At 42.3% G+C, this 21,914-nt stretch overlaps 1 protein-coding gene across 4 annotated transcripts in view; it reads right to left on the bottom strand.

The window, feature by feature from the left end:
* LOC126412549 (molybdenum cofactor biosynthesis protein 1-like) overlaps positions 1–21,914 on the bottom strand; it is a 289,749-nt gene that overhangs the window by 32,262 nt on the left and 235,573 nt on the right. For 3 of the 4 annotated variants that reach the window (XM_050082197.1, XM_050082199.1, XM_050082198.1), the window contains one exon: positions 7,549–7,906. The exons of the other annotated variant lie outside the window; for it this stretch is intronic. The gene's annotated coding sequence lies outside the window, so the exon portion shown is untranslated. Of the gene's footprint in view, positions 1–7,548; positions 7,907–21,914 lie in introns of those variants that run through there. 4 annotated transcript variants of the gene reach the window in all.

Below are 21,914 nucleotides of genomic sequence, written 5' to 3'. Positions count from 1 at the left end.
GCCAGCTGAGCAGCGGCCGCTAGACAGAGACTCAGTGTTGAATAGAATGCCGACTTGTACACAGGTCAACTTACTCAGTGACTTATATGTGTTGTTGTGTTGTTCCTAAATATATGTGTTAAACTTGAAGTTCTAACACTTCTCTTTGGCAGTAATCATTTATACAATTCTATTCTACTAGAATGATCCTGCAGTTAATGAGGTCCCAAATGTTTCATTGTATCCTCAATTGACTGCTCTCTTTCTTGATTTTAGTTTCAATATTACATTTCTCCGCCCCCCCCCCCCCCCTTCCCCTCACCACCCACACTCCATCATTTTCTATGCTGATCACTTCTGCTTTGCAGTCAATATTAGAGGCGAAACTGGTGACAGAAGACATGCAGAAAATGTAAGTCTATATGTCTGTCAGTTTAAATATTTTACAATAAAATATGAGCCTAAAGTATGCTTTGTGAGAAAAAGCTATCAGAAACATAATAGTATGTGAAATAACTACCTCTATGTTATTTATATGAAATCAAATAACAACAGCAAAACATTTGATGATGAGCACTGTAAACAGAAATTGTAAATGGAAACCACTGAAAGTGTAAGGTACCAAAAATGTTGTCTTACACTTGGGACTAAGAGAACTATGTCTACTTTAAGTGACGTTAAAAGGGCAATATCACAGCCCTTGACCATTTGGTACCTCAAAGATTTCCAGTTCTTTGCCCACATTCTTCGCCAACTGAGAACATAAAGGGTGGATTTCACTTCATGGTCTTCTTTCCTGCACTTAGCTTCCAAACATCAACTCTCACATATAATTTAAAATCAACAGTACAGGATGTCAACAGCATAGAAACAAAACCAAATACACACAATTATAATGTTGTTTTCAGACTTAGGCCTGTAAGTTCAATATTATATTCTCTTACTTTTTTGTTCTTTTCGAGGGTTTTGAATGCATTTAAGAACACTAGAAACACACGATTCTATGCCTTTAGCAAACTCAAGTGGTCCACTTTTAACTAAATTTGAGTTTTCTTTTACACTGAATAAGATGCTGCACATTGTTCCCAATTTATTTCTTGGGTTGGTAATAAAATATTTAACCAATGGTGGTCCAAAATTTCTATACAGTTATTTTATAGTTTCTGTTTTTAGGACTTTTCCAATTTAGGAACACAATAAGGATCTGTTGAACCACATGCTGAAAACTATAAATTTCTACATCAATTCTTTAAGTCTGAAGACAACATAACCATACCATTAAACAGAGACTCACATTACACAGGACTGAAAGAATACGCACATAAAAACGCACATCACTAAAAATAAAAATAAAATTATATTTATACACAGGTACTACTCAGGACAGTAAAATGTTATCATAAATGAATCAACCAAAAAGAAGACATCAGGGGTAACATGAGAAACTAAAAAGGTTTTCAGCTAGTGAAGGAGGCAAGTTGAAAGTATATTTTACAACAACAAGCATTTTTGGTTACATTCAAAACATTTGTGGTAAATTCAAAACATAAATAAATCATGAAGCTAGTTGTTTATCTCACCATTTTTTCAAGTTGCGTGAAAATTGCACAAAAGTAGGGAACACCATTTGTGCCGTAACAAAGAGCAGAACAGCATTAGATGAAATATAAAATAATCCATTCACTGTTCAATAAAACGTATTAGATATTTATGGCAACTGAGTTTAAATTCACACTAACCACAAAAGCAAATCAGAGTAGTTAGAAACAGGATAAGTTTAAGGAAGAAAAGTTGAAGTACAAGATGGAGGAAAGGAAACATGAACAAGCTTAAATATCTGGTACAGTGAGATGTACCCTCTGTCATACTCTTCATAGTGGTTTGCAGAGTGTGGATGAACATGTAGATAGCATCATCAAGAACGCAATCAACGTGTATCTGAAACTTGAGCTTCTCCTAGTGTGTAGTGTCACAAACGTTTTGACATTATTATACATACTTCTGCCACTGGGGCAATCATAGGTAATGACTAATTTGGCAGTAATATGCAGTGTTAGATTTGTTAAAAGAAAAAAAATTGACTTCTTAACATGTATTTATGGTAAGTAGCAATCTATCATTTCCTATATTTCTAAGTTCCTACTGAGAGTTTCCATAGTTTGATTTAGACTTCTGAAAAAGTTATAACATTTTTCTGAGCTTTTTAACAGTGTGAATACAACATTTGCATCTTACCGCTTCAACTAGAGCAAAAGTTCTATTGTACCACATCTCAAAATCTTTGGGTCCAATTTTTTTCGTCATCAGCGGTATACTGTCACAAATCAAGCTTTGGTTATGTGTATTGTTAGATTTTGTTTATTATTATTTATGTGGGGTGCATGAGCAATGCAGCTGACTGGGATTCACCTGCTGCAAGTCACAGACTGACCGCTGCTGTGTTCACTGCCTGGGTCAAAGGTGCTGAAAGGATGTTCTCATTGATGCTATGGAGACACTGTTCTGTGTTTTATTTTAATGACAATTATTGTCAGTTTTTTCTTGTTTTGTTTATAAGAAAGGAATGAGGACATCATTAGATCTTTTGAAGAGTACACAACATAAATCACAAAATGTTATTTCTGTATTAGCAAAAAATTGGACTACATTGTATGATAGAGATGAAAAAGAAACCGTGATTAAATTCTTTCTGTGTTAGATTCCTGAACCTGCCGATCTTTGAGAGAGAGAGAGAGAGAGAGAGAGAGAGAGAGAGAGAGAGATGGGGGGGGGATTGGTTTTAATTGTATCTCCCCATGCAGCCGTAGCATTTTGGCATGTCGTACATTGGTCAGATCATCAGTAGCTTGGAGGACTCGTATGTAGGGCATAAGCAACACACACACACACACACTTAATAATAGTCAAGAAAATTTGCAACCGCAAAATATTGCCTCAGTACAGGTCATAGAATCTAATATACAACACAGATATTTCAATATGCATATCCAGTTACTGGAATAGTGTTATTAAGAAAGCTGTTGAGAGACAGAAGTTTTTGCTTAAATTCTTATAATTTACACCAGATGATGTACAAAATAAACTCCAAATTACTGTAACAACATAGTGCACAAGGCACACATTCATTTTCTAGTTACAACAATCATACCCCAAACTATAACAATTAAAATATTGAAGACCAGCATTTAATTTTAGCTGCTACAAAATTATGTCACAGGTAACAATTATTTAATTCACTTCTTAAACATAACAATTTAATTTAAAAAAGACAACAAATAACATTTTTAAGTACAATATTCAAGTTTAGGTGCTGCAAAGATGCATAACAATCATCTATGTTTCAACATTCTTATAAAAAATACAACATAAAAAGGAAGACCTGATTGTAGATCATGGGTGGGCTACGTAAAATAAATGACAAATATCTGCAGCTGTAAAAGGCAGATTTTTTTTCCAACTACAACCAGTTCCTCCATTTTACAACAGCATAAAAGAATGCAGCTCTTTTTCCCCAAATTTGCTGCTTCAGAGTATTACTGTCATAATGAAGTCTTTTAAGAATTAGAGGCACAAACAGATTAATAAATACAAACAAAATCAGGAATATTCAATTTGCTCAAGGCTACCAAATCAAAGAAGATAGGGGGCTAGGGAGGAGAAAACAAGATCACATAAGAAAGAAATAAACTGCTGATTGTTTGCATCATTCCTAGACTCAAAACCCTAAGCAAAAGAAACGGTGATGATAGCATTGATTTAAAATCATGTCAGAAAAGACGGCAGCTAATTCTAGGTGATCCTCCATAAAGCCATAGTCTCACGTTGTCAAACCCCTGCAGGATTGTTTGAGGGACAATGATTTGACATTGATTGTTAAGTCAAAAAGGCAATGCATCTTTGACTGAAGAAACAATCAAAAATATATTCTTTTAATGGAATATTTACATTGCAGTGTACTGATCTGAGAAACATACTGAAAAGAAACATGACAATGTTGAGAAATTTTCATTTTGTATTTTCTTATATTTGTAACCGCAGTACATGAAAAAATTGACACTCGACATTTGAGTTAACTGAAAGATGAAAGATTAGGGTTTCATGCCCTGCCGATCCTTGTCCCCAAACGGGGACAGCCCGCAAACAGAATTCTACCAACCAGCTTGGACTGAAAACATAACACACAAGTATCATGCCCGTGAGTGTAGATGACACTCAGAATATCACGCAACACGGATACCCGAGGATGGTGTCTGTCAGAGCAGATTGCAGATGAAGCATGAAGGCAGAGGGAACAAATTACAGACCTGCTCCATCTGATGATCAGTCTCAAGTAGCACTTTGTAAAAGCAACAACTAATGTCACCGAAATATGCGAGTAAGACAATGATGTCTGACTGTGCAAAGGACAACTCGGGAATTTCAGCAAACTTCTGGAAAAACCTGAAGAATTAAATTGACAGAAACCTGTTCTGGATTGGTAACTTACAAAATAAAACATTTTCAATCTCTGGACAAGTCACACACAAGAAAGATAATAGGCCTTTAAAAAAGAGGATACCATACAGTGTAAAGCTGAAACATGTAAATTAGTCTGGCCAATATGCTCTACACCTGAGCAAAAGTGTCAATGAAGTGGTGCACCTTTTAGGAACTGTTAAAAAAGTGTCATTTTACATCAATGAACACAGCAATGACAACCTAATCCTAGGAGAAAAGAGCTGATACACACTATTTATTTAAGAATGAACACTTCACCTCAACTTTTCACAGCACGGGACCATCAAAAATTGAAACAATAGAGCAACACAGAGGACACTACAACACAGCTGGGGAAGGGCACAGAGAGAGAGAGAGAGAGAGAGAGTTTAATGACCGACTTACTCACTTTTTACTGGCAACAAGATAAGAGTGCAGGTGGTGTCATATCAAAATTGTAGAGAACATGCACGAGAAAAAGTTTTAACAATAGCAAATTAACGTACTTGCTAGTGCTTATTTTTTGTTTTAAATATCTCTCTCAAATTGATCAGGTATTGGAAAAAGAAAGATAAATATTTTGAATTAAGACTAAAAAACAGGATGGAAACGGGTACCATACTGGCCTGAATATAAGATACACCATTTCTACAAAAAATCACCAAAAAACTTAGAGTATACAGCACACCCCATAAAAACTGGGACTTTTATGAATCATAGAAACCTCAACTGTGGTGCTTCTTCTTAAGTTTGAAATGAAACAAAAATATCACTACAGTTTGTAAATCAATTGTTGTGTATGAGGTAGCAATGCAAACATTCTCTTTGTTGATATCCCATTTAGGTAGTGACTACAGAGGGATTCAGAAAAGTGTAGACATTTTCTGATAGTTATTACCTTTGGAACAAAGTGTTATATGGCTGCAATTTTGAGTGGTAGCATAAACCACTGTTTTCCCAACAGATCTTGTCGTGTGGGTTTCCAGCAGATGACAATGCAGCACTGAATGAAGTACAACTATTGTTTGAGCAATGCAAGGCTGTACTGAAACAACAATTTATTGTATTTGGTATAAATTTTAAGCTGACAATACTGTTTAAAATGTGCACAAGGAAAGGTCCTCCGAACAAGAACATCAACCTCCAGGTTCCAGCACTGCTGTATTGCAACATTTTTCTAGATCATCTCAAAAATCTATGAAGCAGGGTGTATGGGGAAGTGGGATAAGCTGATCAAGTGCATGATAAATTCTGAAGACTGCAAAGTGGAAAGTGTACATTCCAAGATTGTTTCACACTATGAATGAGGACAACCTGAATCGAAGGATGGAGCACTACGAGTGGTCTGAAGGCATGCTTCACGAAGATGAATGGTTTGCAGGGAAGGTTATCTGGCCTAATGAGGCACAATTCAACCTGAATGGTAATGTAAACTGCCATAGCTGTGCGTATTGGGCTGCTGAAAATCCTCATGTTCACATGGACAAACATGTTACTTCACTTGGTGTTAATGTGTGGTGTGGTCCGTCATAGTATTGTTTCTCTGACCCATTCTTCTTTGAAGGTACATAACTGGTGAGGTGTATCATATGCTGCAAACATTGATTTTATTAGCCATCCAAGTGGTGTTTGGAAACAAAAGATTTTTACCTACAAGACTGTACTCCACCTCACCACCACAGAGATATCAGATTCTACTTAGATGAAAATCTACCTGGACGATGGATAAGTCGAAGAGGAACTGTCAAATGCCCACCAAGTTCATGGGACCTTACAATTCTCGACTTCTACCAATGGGGGACCTCAACAAACAAAGTTTACCAACAGAACCCAGCTACACTGAATGAGATATGAGAAACCATCAAGACATCCTGTGCAGCTACCACACTGGCAACACTGACAGCTGTACTTCAGTCAACAATTCAGCAACATTGATGTTGCTTGGCTGCTAACAGGTGTCACTTTGAACACACAAAATGATCTTCCTCCCATGCAAGAATTTTGACACTATGCCATTTTGTTCCATCAATATTGACTATCAAAGAGAGTCTACATTTTTCTGGACCCCTCTGTATTACCATTCTCACAGTTTCACTATTTTAGACAATGGGACAGGCACAGTTTTTCTCTAACTAAAGAATATAATTTATTCTTCACCAATGAAGCACAACATTGAGTGAAAATTTTGGAATTTGGTACAGTTACGTTGCAAATTTCAAACTCACAGTTATTCATCTAACAGATGTGCTTTTTAAAAGTACGGTTCAAGAAATGCTGCACATGCAATGCCCGGGATTGTAGCGACGGCACTGTACTTTGGGAGGAGAGTGACAAAAATACTGACAGTGACAAAACAATGAATGTTAGTGAAGTTAAGAGTGTCTTACATGAAAACTGCAACTGAAAGCTTTGTTTTTGTGTGTAATTTATCTACAGTGTACTACAAAAAAAGTGGTTAAGGGTAAATCACATTTTGAAAAGCTTTTGTAAATGGGCAACTTGACAAATTATTTTTAATTAAGTTTCTCTTTTTCGAAATTAAAGGTGCAACTTATATTCAGGCCAATTCGATGTGTATATAATTTATGATAACTATGAACAGACTTTGATATTTGCCTACATCACACCAGGTATACTTAACTTATTTCACTGACCCACACAGATGCTCATGTCCGGTGGAAGTCTCCTCTAGTTCCCCCACTTTTGGCCAGAAGCATTATTTCAGATATCACAATGTCATGACTCACAGCTTTGCACATATCGTACACTGTTAAGGCAGACACCGATACAGCAGTGAGAGCTTCCATCTCCACGCCCGTCTGCCCTCTACACTTTGCCGTGCCAGTTATAATCACACAGTTGAGAGCAGAGTCCAGTTCAATGTCCACAGCCACAGAGGATAAAGATATGTTATGACACAGAGAGATAAGGCTGGACGTCTGCTTGGACCCCACAATTCCCGCCAGGCGAGCAATGCTAAGTACGTCACCTTTCTTCAGGCCATTTTCTCGTACGAGTTTCATCAGTTCGGGACCCACAAAAACCTTTGCTCGTGCTGTAGCAGTCCGTTCTGCCACCAGCTTCGAACCCACGTCGACCATTTTCGCCCTGCCGGTCCGGTCAACATGAGTCAGACTTCCGGACTGTGCTCCCAAACTGCAGAAACGGCAAGAGAAGACAGAGGGCTGTGCTCTGTGTGTTTGTCTTGTTAGGAGTCCTGCATTGCACATAATGCTTGGGGTACAGGGAAACAAAAGAAACTGTTTTCTAGATTCAGTCACTACACTCAAATTATGTGACAACAACTGAGACATCTATGTATCCGACACAAACAGGGGCGAAATATTGGTATCTGAGAAGAAGTACTTTCGAAAATCTTGTTTCTGAAGGTTTAACAACTTCCGACTTTGTGCCTTCACGACATCACTACAGCCATTAAGTTCAGGGCCACCTGGAACAAAAATACAAGCTGTAACAAAGAACTCTTCATAATCTGAAAATAGGTTAACTACAAAAGAATTTTTAAGCATTCGTGTTGAAACACCCCCCATTAATTCCTTTACTGGATTTTGGGTACTTTACCGAAGCCACCAAACAGTTAATTATTATGATATATGACCGTGTGCTTAATGGATGAAAGGCTATTGGTTGTTCTGCTGTGGTTTCAGGAGTATTTCAACCGAATGCGGCTGTTCTGAGACGGAATAGCTAATGATTGAAAGTTTGTCTATTGTTAAGTATCACAAAGGTTGCGATGTACAACTGATATATATTTCCTACTAACACACAAATTCTGAGGCAGTTGCTACCTTTGCCTTACACGTCTAATTGCGGTTATCTCTTTTTATTGATTGCTGATTTTCAGTACTTTGTCACACACAATCCTGATGGTTAACATTCACAACAATCCTCACTGCAATCCAAGGTTGTTGCTGGCCGACACGGTTGACGTGAAACACGTAATTCGGCACTTGTCACTTTCTGTTTCTTATCACTCACGAATCGGCATTAGTGAGAGTCAACCCCACGACGATCAGGGGGACGTGCTCACTCGTCATACTCCAGTGAATTTTACCGTTTACAACTCACTTGACCACCATTCTTGCCCGTCTTTCCCGCTCTACTTCTCACTCGACACTCTACCATACTATTGCGCACTCAGCACTAGTCTCACTGCCTACTGCAGCGCTCGACAATCGACTCCTGTCCGCTATTGACCTGGGCGTCAGATACTAGCATCAATGTTTGTGGGATCACGGATCCCTTACAGTGTTCAAGACAAGTTCTTTGAACCTTAATGATCTGTGCTGATTCTTTTCTTTCCTAAGCTAAGTTCGAAAATCTGTTTTGTCTGCAGAAGTGTGCAATATGAATATTACACAAAGTTGATAGGAACATCTCACATAAATCTCCTCAGCGGCTGTAGATTTCACAATCTTGCAGGAGTGGATATAAGGGGAGGTCGTGGCAATGGTGATAACTACCACCCACTTCCCAAACAACATATTATACTGGGGTGCCGTTAAGAAGGCAGCAGTGTGGTGCATTCTGTGCACAAAGAGATGGGGAATGCTTTATGGTGCTGTCTGTGTGTTCTCTCTCTCTCTCTCTTTCTCTTTGTCCCACGACTCACATTTCAGCCACTTCCAACCCTCGTATCTGGCACAGGCCACTGTGTCTGCTTCTGACTCTGCCTAGTAGAATTTATGCGGTCGGAAAGCTATCGCTGTTGCTTTCTAATGTAATACTTGTCATGTTTCCTTTATGCCAGCCATTGTGAACACTAATGGCTAAGTAACCTCACCATACCTAAATGCCTTGTATCGTACACGCACCCCAAAATGCACACTACAGACAGATGTGGCAGAATGACACGATGTCTTTATATTTTTTACTTCACCAATTTCCAAATGCACACATAACTTTTGGAGAAGGAGGTAGCGTGGAAACAGAAGTGTGTCAAAAATGCCAAGTTCTTCCAGCAATGACAAGCTACATTTAATAAAGGACACTTTTCAGTTGCTCGTGCTAGGGTCTGCCCACAAGGACATGCTTTTGGTCTGATTGACAACATTCCAGCCGGGTAAAGCTGCACACCACTGGGTTGAACATACCAGGTGTCAACAACAGATCCGATACAACAACAACAGAAAGAATGACTTCCCGAACACAGTTGGAAATCACTGATAGAAACAGTATTCCCCTCATTCACATGTGTTTGCAGACCTCTGTTCAGTCATAATGTTTATTGAAATAATGATGGTGAGCACACACTCTGACAGAGTTCAACTTGGTTGTTACATGGTTGTTCAGCTTTTTCCTTCTTTCCTCCTCCCTTTTCTCTTCCCAAAATCTTTTCATTCCTTGACTGTGTTCTTGTTTCCTTTGATATGTACATATCTTCTCTGTTTTCTTCCTTCCCTTTACTTCAAGTTTTATGTTCATAATTTTGTTTCTGAATTTGTCTCTTTCATTCATCATTTCCATTCTGATTACTGCTCGTTTTAGCATTCTTCTATTTCTTGAAACCAACTGGTTTTTTTGATTAAGGCATTTACTACATCCTAAATCCCTTTGTGAATCTGTCGCTGTTCATTGTGTGTATGTGTCCACAGAATGTTAGTCGGTATTTTCTGATTGTGACTGAGTCTGCCTCTGTGTTCTTATAATTCTCTGGTTGATCTCTTCATCCATATGCCATCTCTGTGCACTGCTCCAAAAAATTTTCTGAGGATTTTGCATTGTATTCTTTCTGCTTTGTGGTGCCTGGTCCTCAGATTGTGGTCATTTCTGATGCGAAGAGTGCTTCTGATAATATAACTGTATTGTTGCGCATGTGTTTGGCTTGTACTGAACTGTTTCTTTTATTATAGTGTGTCCATCTCAGTTTGTACACTTTCTGAAGTTCTTTTGTTTGTTATATGTTTTCTTCCTTCTTTGATCCACCTATTTGTATTGTTACTATTATATTGGATAATTTAATATATTTTTGTGTGTTTATTATTGTTATTAAAATTGTAGATGTCTGTCATATGCTAACAGCGAGGTTGCTAGCGAGTTGCATTTTTGAGGGAAGCTGGGCGAGGGGGGGTGGAAACAATAACAAACCGTCACTCCCCCCCCCCCCCCCCCCCAAATAACCAAACCCTGGATGCCAATACATTTGCTCTGTATAGGTGTTTGTGTCCAGAAGTAAGAGTCAATTTAACAAAAAAAAGCAAAGGAAAACTTCATGTTCTGGCCCACATCAAAACCAGATGACCAACCACAGTGTAATCCTCTGCAATGGCATCACTGAAAGCTGTATGGGGGGGGAGGGGGTGGAGTCAGCACACCCTGTTCTGTTCACTGCCAGCTTTCTTGACCTCAGAGTCACTACGACTCACTCCAACAGTTCCTCAATGGGCACCACAAGGCTTGGTTCACCTCGTTCCAGTCCTCCCACCAAGGAAAACCACGGGCAGTACTACGGGTGAGTCGCAGCTGTGCAGCTGCCTTCCCCCTGTACCTGCAGTAGCTGCGAGAGGATATTTGTATTACACATATGCTAAAACTGGCGTAGATGCCACAGGACACTCTTTGGAGTGTCACTAACAAGCACACGCTGCTACACACTTGACAGTGCTAGGTGGCCAAGAGTTCTGGCTCAAAGTTCCTGCAACTGTGGTTGGAACTTCCCCAGTGTGACTCTCCCATTCTTTAATAGGGTATTTCAGTGTCCGGGGCACGTCCACATTGGACAACACTGTCCAGTACAGGCTGCTGTCTTCCACCCATGCTCTTTTGCACTGAGCATTGCATCTTGCACAAGTGAGTCATAAGGACTCCCCTCTTCTGTATGTACACTAAAAAAGCAAAATTGTCTTTTCAGACGAAAAAGTAAAATTGTCTCATATCCACATTCTATCCTTAAAAGTATCCTTATGTCTGGGAGACGCAGATCCACCGAGCAGATCCCACCCGACGACCTGTGGCAAGACTGCAGCACAAGAGGCAGGAGTGCCATCTGTTCCCTTCGACATTTCTGTCTTGCTTTGCCACCTATCAGTAAGTGATGAACCAGCTAAATCTGGACTTTGCTGCCACAAATCAAGAAGCAATGGCTCGGAGACAGCATGAGCTCATTGTCCAACTGATGGGTGGAAGCAATGCAACAGCAACAGCAACACCAACACCAGTCACACCACCAGTGAATATACTAGAGAGGCCCTCAATATCACCGCAGTAGTCCTCGAGCTTGAAGTGACAGCTCCGTGGAACAAAGATGGACCTTGGAAGCTGGTGGGTCCAAAATGCAATCAGCAGCAACATACACGAACAACTGAGCCTACTGACTCACACGGCAAATGCAGCGTGCTTTTACCAACACCAGTGCTGAGCATCGGTAATATGAGGGACCATACAAACAATTCTGCAGCAACTCAACTACACAACACTACCCCAGCCGCTACGCAGAACACTACACCGACTGGCTTCCCACTGGTCATAATACACAATTACACTTGCCTCGGCAAGCTAAACAAGACATTTGTAGAATGTCACTCCCCACCATATACCAAACACAAAACTCACAAGGGACCATGTATCACTGTATGTATCCAACAAAACAGATTGCACAAATCTCCTGAAATTCGTCAAAGCTGGGGGAATTGAGTATCATAAATATAGCACCCAAGGGGGGAAAACTCGAATGTACATCGTGAAAGGAGTTGACACCACAACCCTCAATGACATTCTTCATGGTATAATCAAAGCTCTCCGCTGGGACTGTGAGAGCATGAGATGAATTCTTGGATTCATGACACACAGATTGCAGCCAAACTATTTAGTGGAGTTGGATGACACAGCTTACTCCTGCAACTTTCTGACGCAGATGCTCCTGCTTCACATGGTCGTAGTAGAAATATACACACCTCCGTGTGTCCCCCAACAGTGCCACCACTGCCAGCAGTTTGGCCATGCGGCACCCGATGTGATCTGGCACACAGTGCCGCAAATGCACTGGTAACCGTGTAGCATGACACTTTAAACTTGGTACAACTATCAAATGTACCAAATGTGGAGGGGTCCATGTGCAAACTACAGATGGTGTGCAACATACAAAGAAGCTCTAAGGTGCAAAAGTGCCAAAGGCAGACAAGTGGTAACCAGAACAGCTCCAAGACACTCCACACACCCCAACCAGTAAGGTGTGGAATCTCTTTTACTGGCATTGTCAGTGGAAGTGGATGAACTGAGGATGCACAGAGCTCCACAACAACAGAACCACAACCCACACCTGCAATGCTAGAAACTGCCCCTGTACTGATGACAACACCGCCGGTCCCAGACAACACCAAGTCAACTCTGTCTGGGCCAGATTGTGACACTCGTGATATCACAGAAGACACACCCAAACTAGGGCAACCACAAACACACGAAATAAAACGGAGGTACCCAAAAAACAAAAGAGGGGACACTATCACACCACAACAAATACACCAACAACAGACCAGACAAACATAGGAACACATTCAAAGGAACAAGTAGCTCACACTCTTGCCCCCCTCACCACAGCAATAACACAGGTGACCCCAGATGAAATACGAACCATGAATAACACACAAGCCAGCCCATCCAGTACACCAACATAAGGACCACCAGCCACCAACACCACCGCCAACACTTTGGCTGACATAACAAACATTCTCACCACAATCAGAGGCATAGTGGAGACACTATTCCCCACTCATGTGGCTTAAGATCCTCTTGACGCTCTTCATCGTAACACATGCACAAACTCATGACGGCTACACACAGCCAGTGCATGGCTGCTATACAAACTGCTATCACCACACTGCCCACACACTTCCATAGATAATACACCACAAAACACAAACAACAGTACTTTGACCCAGATGCTATTCTGGAATGCAGATGGGATTGGCGACAAAAGGGCAGAGCTAGCTGCATTTATGGAGGAGAAGGGAATCTGGATTGCTCTCATGAACGAAGCTGAGCTCCAGTCACACAATCAGCTACTCTTCCCAAGATATTACATCTACTGTACTGACCACCTGAAGGCACAACTGTGGGTGGAACAGCAATCATCATATATTGAGACAAAGAATACACAAATATTAAGATCCCTGAACCTGAAAGACTAGAAGTCACAGCTGTTAGGGTCAAGTCAACTGAGTGAACACTACATTGATATCGATATACAATTGATCTGGTAATATCATAACAAGCGATATCAGCACAATACTCAACATAGCATAGTGACTAATAACCACTGGTGATCTTAATGCTAAACACCCTGCTTGGAACTAACAAAGATCAAACACCAATAGCAAAAAAACTATGCGAACATGCACTGCGCCCAAACTACATTACACTAGTGCCAGCTGAGGTGACACTTAAAACAGGGAACAGAGACTAAATGTGATAGACATTAGATGTGATAGGCATTATAGTCACAATCAACATTGAAATTATACATGATTTGGCCTCACCAAACACCTGTATAGTTTACTCGCAAGAAACACAGCAGTATGATGAATCTCACAGGATACTGAGCTACAAGCGTGAGAATTGGGCATTGTTCAAGGAAATGCTTGAAAAGTTGTATCCCACAAATTCCCAAAATTACACAAAGCAGGAAACTTGTTGAAGCTGTCAAAGCCCTTACCACCGCAGCTCAGGATGCGATAGCAGGTACCATTACAGTACTTATACCACAAGAATGCTCAATGGCCCTGCTCCCAGAAATACAGGGGCCAATGTCAATGAGAGATCATCTCGGGAGATACTGGCTGTACAAACAGCATATTAGCAGGCTCCAGGGGATCATACAGGCTAAATTAAAACTTTTAAAACCACAAACTGGGACAATAGACTCGCAGGGCTGCACACCACATGACCTGGAGTGTGGCAAATAGCTGTCCACTCCACCAAGAAGAAATACTACACACCAAGTTTACAAATACCTTACAGACCAGCATACTCCATGGAGGAGAAGCATGAGCTGATGACCAGAACACTAGCAACATCATTCACACTGAATCTGGCTCCTTCCAATCCAGCACTGCTACTTGAAATTGACCAGGAGGTTACATGGCTTGTAACCCAGCCCAAGTGCAATGTAACAATACATACTGCAACACATGAAATTACACAGGTTATTAAGCACAAAACAACTAGAAAAGCTCCTGGTCCCAATCACTTTCAAAACCGTGTCACCCAGGAGTTCACGAATAAAGCTATAGAGCATCAAACACATATGACGAATACCATTCTACAACATCAACACTTCCCTGTCCTGATGTTCAGGAAGCCAGGGAAATACCACTCCCTACCACAAAATTACGGAGCCATCAGCCTGCTGAGCTCCCTGAATAACATTGTTGAGAAGATGATTCTCAAACATCTTACTATGCACTGCAACACCAATGACTCGCTGAGACTGGAGCAATTTGGATTCAGCAATCACCACTCCACAACACTACCTACTTGTCAGCATCCCCTTTTGTCCTGTATACTAGAAATAGACGTAAAATATCTGTAAATGAAACTGTATTTATTTGGTGTAAGGGAAAAGGAGTTTGTGAAAATGTTAAATTTGTTGGTGATTGTACAATGTATTTTCATAAATAAAGTTATTGACCGCCTCAGCGGCGGTTGCGCAATCGCCCGAGGCGGCCAACTCGACTATCAAGTCTGTTACTGCACATTCCTTGCTAGATGGCCCAGCTGTTTTTTGTGGATGTAAAGTAAATTTCAGCATTGACACTAATGATACATTTACGCATGGGAACGGATGGTTTACCGTAGCCATTGTACGAGGAGGCAGCAGTGTCCCGAATGTTTCAGAGCTTAAAGCCTTTGTGGACAGAGACGTCATCACTTACAAAACCTTTCATGTTACAGAAAATGCCAATAAAGACTTTGGTAAATCTACCAATTTGTCAGCATCCCCTTTTGTCCTGTATACTAGAAATAGACGTAAAATATCTGTAACACCAACGTCACAGCGAGATAACGGCTCATCACAGGCCTGTCAAAGCTGTGGCAGAGTATGCAGGCACTGTGTATAAGCCGCTTACCTCCCTTGTTAAAGCTGCGTGTTAACTCGGCCCTAGTATTTTTAAGGGCCGAGTTGGCCGGCTCGGGTGATTGCGCAACCGCCGCTGAGGCGTCAGCGGCGCGGCAGCTACTTGCTGTGGCATGCTCTATGCGTTGCAGGGGGGGGGGGGTGGGGCTGCGACCCTCCCCTGACCCCCCCCCCCCCCCCACTGACAAAAAAAATATCCCAACCTAACCTCAGTCGGGCTACGCTACAGATCAATAACCGGGGGGGTACCGGTCAATAACTTTATTTATGAAAATACATTGTACAATCACCAACAAATTTAACATATTCACAAACTCCTTTTCCCTTACACCAAATAAATACAGTTTCATTTACAGATATTTTACATCTATTTCTAGTATACAGGAAAAAATGGGATGCTGACAAATAGGTAGATTTACCAAAGTCTTTATTGGCATTTTCTGTAACATGAAAGGCGCTACCTCCTCGTACAATGGCTACGGTAAACCATCCGTTGCCATGCGTAAATGTATCATTAGTGTCAATGCTGAAATTTAGTTTATATCCACAAAAAACAGCTGGTCCATCTAGCAAGGAATGTGAAGCAACAGACTTGAGAGTATTCTTCTTCTTGTCTGCCGCTGTGGTGGTCATTTCTACATCTTCAACAGTTTTATATATTGTTTGCCTTGCGCGGCATCGGAGCCTTCTATACCGCATGGCTGTGCAGTTGCCTGTGCGACACCAGGCTACGGTAAACCATTCGTTGCCATGCGTAAATGTATCATTAGTGTCAATGCTGAAATTTAGTTTACAACCACAAAAAACTGCTGGTCCATCTAGCAAGGAATGTGCAGCAACCGACTTGATAGTATTCTTGGCCCTTTTGTCCTGTATACTAGAAATAGACGTAAAATATCTGTAAATGAAACTGTATTTATTTGGTGCAAGGGAAAACGAGTTTGTGAATATGTCAAATTTGTTGATGATTGTACAATGTATTTTCATGAATAAAGTTATTGACCGGTATCCCCCCGGTTATAGATCTGTAGCGTAGCCCGACTGGGGTTAGGTTGGGATGTTTTTTTTTGGCGGGGGGGCTCAGGGGAGGCGCAGTCCCCCCCCCCCCCCCCCCTGCAACGCATAGAGCTTGCCACAGCAAGTAGCTGCCGCACCGCCGACGCCTCAGCGGCGATTGCGCAACCGCCGCTGAGGCGTTGGCGGCGCGGCAGCTACCTCCTGTGGCATGCTCTATGCGATGGAGGGGGGGAGGGGGTGTGCGAAACCCCCCCTGCCAAAAAAAAAACATCCCAACCTAACCTCAGTTGGGCTACGCTACAGATCAATAACCGGGGGGGGGGGGGGGGGGGGGGGGGGGGGGAGGGTACCGGTCAATAACTTTATTTATGAAAATACATTGTACAATCAACAACAAATTTAACATATTCACAAACTCCTTTTCCCTTACACCAAATAAATACAGTTTCATTTACAGATATTTTACGTATATTTCTAGTATACATACACCGCTCGGGCGATTCCGCAACCGGCGCTGAGGCGTCGGCGGCGCTGCAGGTAGCTGCCGTGCCGCCTACGCCTCAGCGGCGGTTGCGCAATCGCCCGAGCCGGCCAACTCGGCCCTTAAAAATACTAGGGCAGAGTGGCCGAGTTAACACGCAGCTTTAACAAGGGAGACAAGCGCCTTATACACAGCGCCTTATGCGTAATACTACGCCGCGCAAGGCAAACAATATATAAAACTGTTGAAGATGTAGAAATGACCAACTCAGCGGCAGACAAGAAGCAGAATACTATCAAGTCTGTTGCTGCACATTCCTTGCTAGATGGACCAGCTGTTTTTTGTGGATGTGAACTAAATTTCAGCATTGACACTAATGATACATTTACGCATGGCAACGGACGGTTTATTAATTGCGCCTGTAGCATGCCACAGCAAGTAGCTGCTGCGCCGCCGATGCCTCAGCGGCGGTTGCGCAATCGCCCGAGCCGGCCAACTCGGCCCTAGTATTTTTAAGGGATGAGTTGGCCGGCTCAGGCGATTGCGCAACCGCCGCTGAGGCGTCGGCGGCGCGGCAGGCGGAGTATGCAGGCGCATACTGTTGAAGATGTGGAAATGACCACCTCAGCGGCAGACAAGAAGAAGAATACTATCAAGTCTGTTGCTGCACATTGCTTGCTAGATGGACCAGCTGTTTTTTGTGGATGTAAACTAAATTTCGGCATTGATACTAATGATACATTTACGCATGGCAACGGATGGTTTACCGTAGCCATTGTACGAGGAGGTAGAGGTGTCCCGAATGTTTCAGGGCTTGAAGCCTTTGTGGACAGAGACATCATCGCTTACAAAACCTTTCATGTTACAGATATTTTACGTCTATTTCTAGTATACAGGACAAAAGGGGATGCTGACAAATAGGTAGATTTACCAAAGCCTTTATTGGCATTTACTGTAATGTGAAAGGTATTGTAAGTGATTATGTCTCTGTCCACAAAGGCATCAAGCCCTGAAACATTCGGGACACCGCTACCTCCTCGTACAATGACTACGGTAAACCATCCGTTGCCATGCGAAAATGTATCATTAGTGTCAATGCTGAAATTTAGTTTACATCCACAAAAAACAGCTGGTCCATCTATCAAGGAATGTGCAGCAACAGACTTGATAGTATTCTTCTTCTTGTCTGCCACTGAGGTGGTCATTTCTACATCTTCGACAGTTTTATATATTGTTTGCCTTGCGCGGCGTCGGAGCCTGTCAGCGTACGAGGAGGTAGCGGTGTCCCGAATGTTTCCGGGCTTGAAGCCTTTGTGGACAGAGACATCATCGCTTACTAAACCTTTCATGTTACAGAAAATGCCAATAAAAACTTTGGTAAATCTACCTATTTGTCAGCATCCCCTTTTGTCCTGTATACGAGAAATAGACGTAAAATATCTGTAAATGAAACTGTATTTATTTGGTGTAAGGGAAAAGGAGTTTGTGAATATGTTAAATTTGTTGGTGCCAAGTTGTTAAAGCTGCGTGTTAACTCGGCCACTCGGCCCTAGTTTTTTTAAGGCCCCCCCCCCCACCCTGCCAAAAAAAAACATCCCAACCTAACCTCAGTCGTGCTACGCTACAGATCAATAACCGGGGGGGTACCGGCAATAACTTTATTTATGAAAATACATTGTACAATCACCAACAAATTTAACATATTCACAAACTCCTTTTCCCTTACACCAAATAAATACAGTTTCATTCACAGATATTTTACGTCTATTTCTAGTATACAGGACAAAAGGGGATGCTGACAAATAGGTAGATTTACCAAAGTCTTTATTGGCATTTTCTGTAACATGAAAGGTTTTGTAAGTGATGATGTCTCTGTCCACAAAGGCTTCAAGCCCTGAAACATTCGGGACACCGCTACCTCCTCGTACAATGGCTACGGTAAACCATCCGTTGCCATGCGTAAATGTATCATTAGTGTCAATGCTGAAATTTAGTTTACATCCACAAAAAACAGTTGGTCCATCTAGCAAGGAATGTGAAGCAACAGATTTGATAGTATTCTTTTTCTTGTCTGCCGCTGAGGTGGTCATTTCTATATCTTCAACAAATTTATATATTGTACAATGTAGGCCTCACCGGCGTTGCCATCCGTTGCCATCCGTTGCCATGCGTAAATATATCATTAGTGTCAATGCTGAAATTTAGTTTACATCCACAAAAAACAGCTGGTCCATCAAGCAAGGAATGTGCAGCAACAGACTTGATAGTATTCTTCTTCTTGTCTGCCGCTGAGGTGGTCATTTCTACATCTTCAACAGTTTTATATATTGTTTGCCTTGTGCGGCGTCGGAGCCTTCTATACCGCATGGCTGTGCAGTTGCCTGTGCGACAGCAGCAGCCCGTCTGATCGACAGAGCGGTGACGCTCGCTACGTCACAGCGAGATATCGGCTCATTACAGGCCTGTCAAAGCTATGGCGGAGTATGCAGGCGCTGTGTATAAGGCGCTTATCTCCCTTGTTAAAGCTGCGTGTTAACTCGGCCCTAGTATTTTTAAGGGCCGAGTTGGCCGGCTCGGGCGATTGTGCAACCGCCGCTGAGGCGTTGCGCAATCGCCCGAGCCGGCCAACTCGGCCTTATGCACCTTATGCGTAAATGTATCATTAGTGTCAACGCTGAAATTTAGTTTACATCCACAAAAAACTGCTGGTCCATCTAGCAAGGAATGTGCAGCAACAGACTTGATAGTATTCTTCTTCTTGTCTGCCGCTGAGGTGGTCATTTCTACATCTTCAACAGTTTATATATTGTTTGCCTTGCGCGGCGTCGGAGCCTTCGATACCGCATGGCTGTGCAGTTGCCTGTGCGACAGCAGCAGCGCGTCTGATCGACAGAGCGGTGACGCTCGCTACATCACAGCGAGATAACGGCTCATCACAGGCCTGTCAAAGCTGTGGCGGAGTATGCAGGCGCTGTGTATAAGGCGCTTATCTCCCTTGTTAAAGCTGCGTGTTAACTCGGCCACTTGGCCCTAGTATTTTTAAGGGCCGAGTTAGCCGGCTCGGGCGATTGCGCAACCGCCGCTGAGGCGTCGGCGGCGCGGCAGCTACTTGCTGTGGCATGCTCTATGCCATTGTACGTGGAGGTAGCGGTGTCCCGAATGTTTCAGGGCTTGAAGCCTTTGTGGACAGAGACATCATCGCTTACAAAACCTTTCATGTTACAGAAAATGCCAATAAGCACACACCCCCAACACCAACAAAGCTACAGGAGCGCTGTTCCTGGTCTTCAGTCATCTACGGCACAATCGTCTCATTCGCAAACTCTGCACTGCTAGTCTCTCCGACGAGCTCGTACATCTTACACACTCATATCTCACGCACAGAAGCTTCAACACCGACGTTCAGGGCAAACAGTCAACACAACACAGTATACAAGTGGGAGTACCCCAAGGCAGCATCCAAGGGCCCCTCTTGTTTAATCTCTACGTCAATGACTTTCCAACTGAACAAAACACAATGGCAACCATCTACGCAGATGACACTACCATCCTAGTGCAAGACTGGAAACCATCAGGCATAATTCGCAACTGCAAACAAAACTGCCTAGCTGGAACGACAGTGTGTTAAAGCAAATGCTGACAAGTGTGAAGCAGTTCTGTTCACTGACAAACCATAACAACTGCACAATCATTAAGTGTTCTGGCATACCACAAGCTCTGGAATGAAAATTAAGATCGCAAGAGCAAAGAAGGCAGTGAACACACCGTCAGCCAATAGCCCACTGGCAAGGACCACATCACAACGGGAGCAGGCCCCTAGACAAAGAGAATATAAGTGCCACTCCTGCCAGCCTCGGCCACTCAGTATTTGGACAGGATTAGGACAGTATACGGACAGGCCTAGTGCAGAATGCTACAATAACAGTTATTAGTGATCCACAAACTGTGTGTCAAACTTGCACGAACATTGTATATAGCAAAGGACTCGGATTTACACTGCATGTCGCCTATTGCTTGCGACACCATTGTAAATTCCACGTTAAGCATTGTCAAGCTTCTTATTTGTAATAAAAACTATTAATGTTATTTGCTTGAATTGTTGTATAGCATTTTGAGAATGCAGCATCCTTTAGGCACCCTATACGAGATGAGTGGGCAGGACCCCACATTAAGACTGCAGACAAATAACACTACACACACGCCCAATAAGTTTCAGTGTGAAAGTCAAATACTTCAGTGACAGGCCAACTGAGCAAATGCAAGGCTCAAACAGTGTTACTCTAAGCTCAACAGGTAAAGCACACTGAATAGGAGGGTATCGAGGTCCGTGTACATGATACTGATTAGACCCATGATGATACATGCAGCTGCAGTCTGGGGTTACGTGGCTCTGACCGCCTGTGCTGCCTACAGGTGATACAGAACGAAGTGCACCACAGTCCACACACACTGTCGACCTTCACAGAGAATACTGCCTTGAGACTCACACACAGATATTCAAAAACCTCACCACACGACTGTACAGGAACTTGAGACACTCTGACAATCACTTCATTCTTAACCTGGGAAACTACGACCACAACCACGGGTGAAAACACAACTGCTGAAAAACACTTCTATCTAGGGACAATTAATCACCTGTGGACAGCACAAGCTCACAGACAAAATAAACACTGGTGAATCCCTGCATTACAGCAAAACTAAATGGCATTGCCAGCTGCAAATATCTAGCTGACCAACTGGCAATACGGGAAAGCAGTATTGCACACTAAACATAAACATATCCAACCAAACCTCTTTATGGCCAATTGACCACTCGTATAAAGACCTTGGCATGTTACAAGTACAGATGCTGCAGGTGGCCCAGGA

This window comes from Schistocerca serialis, chromosome 7 (assembly GCF_023864345.2).
Source record: "Schistocerca serialis cubense isolate TAMUIC-IGC-003099 chromosome 7, iqSchSeri2.2, whole genome shotgun sequence".
Lineage (NCBI taxonomy): Eukaryota > Metazoa > Arthropoda > Insecta > Orthoptera > Acrididae > Schistocerca > Schistocerca serialis.
Note: the sequence above shows the minus strand (reverse complement) of the source record. Positions and strands in the feature narration are given on the sequence as shown.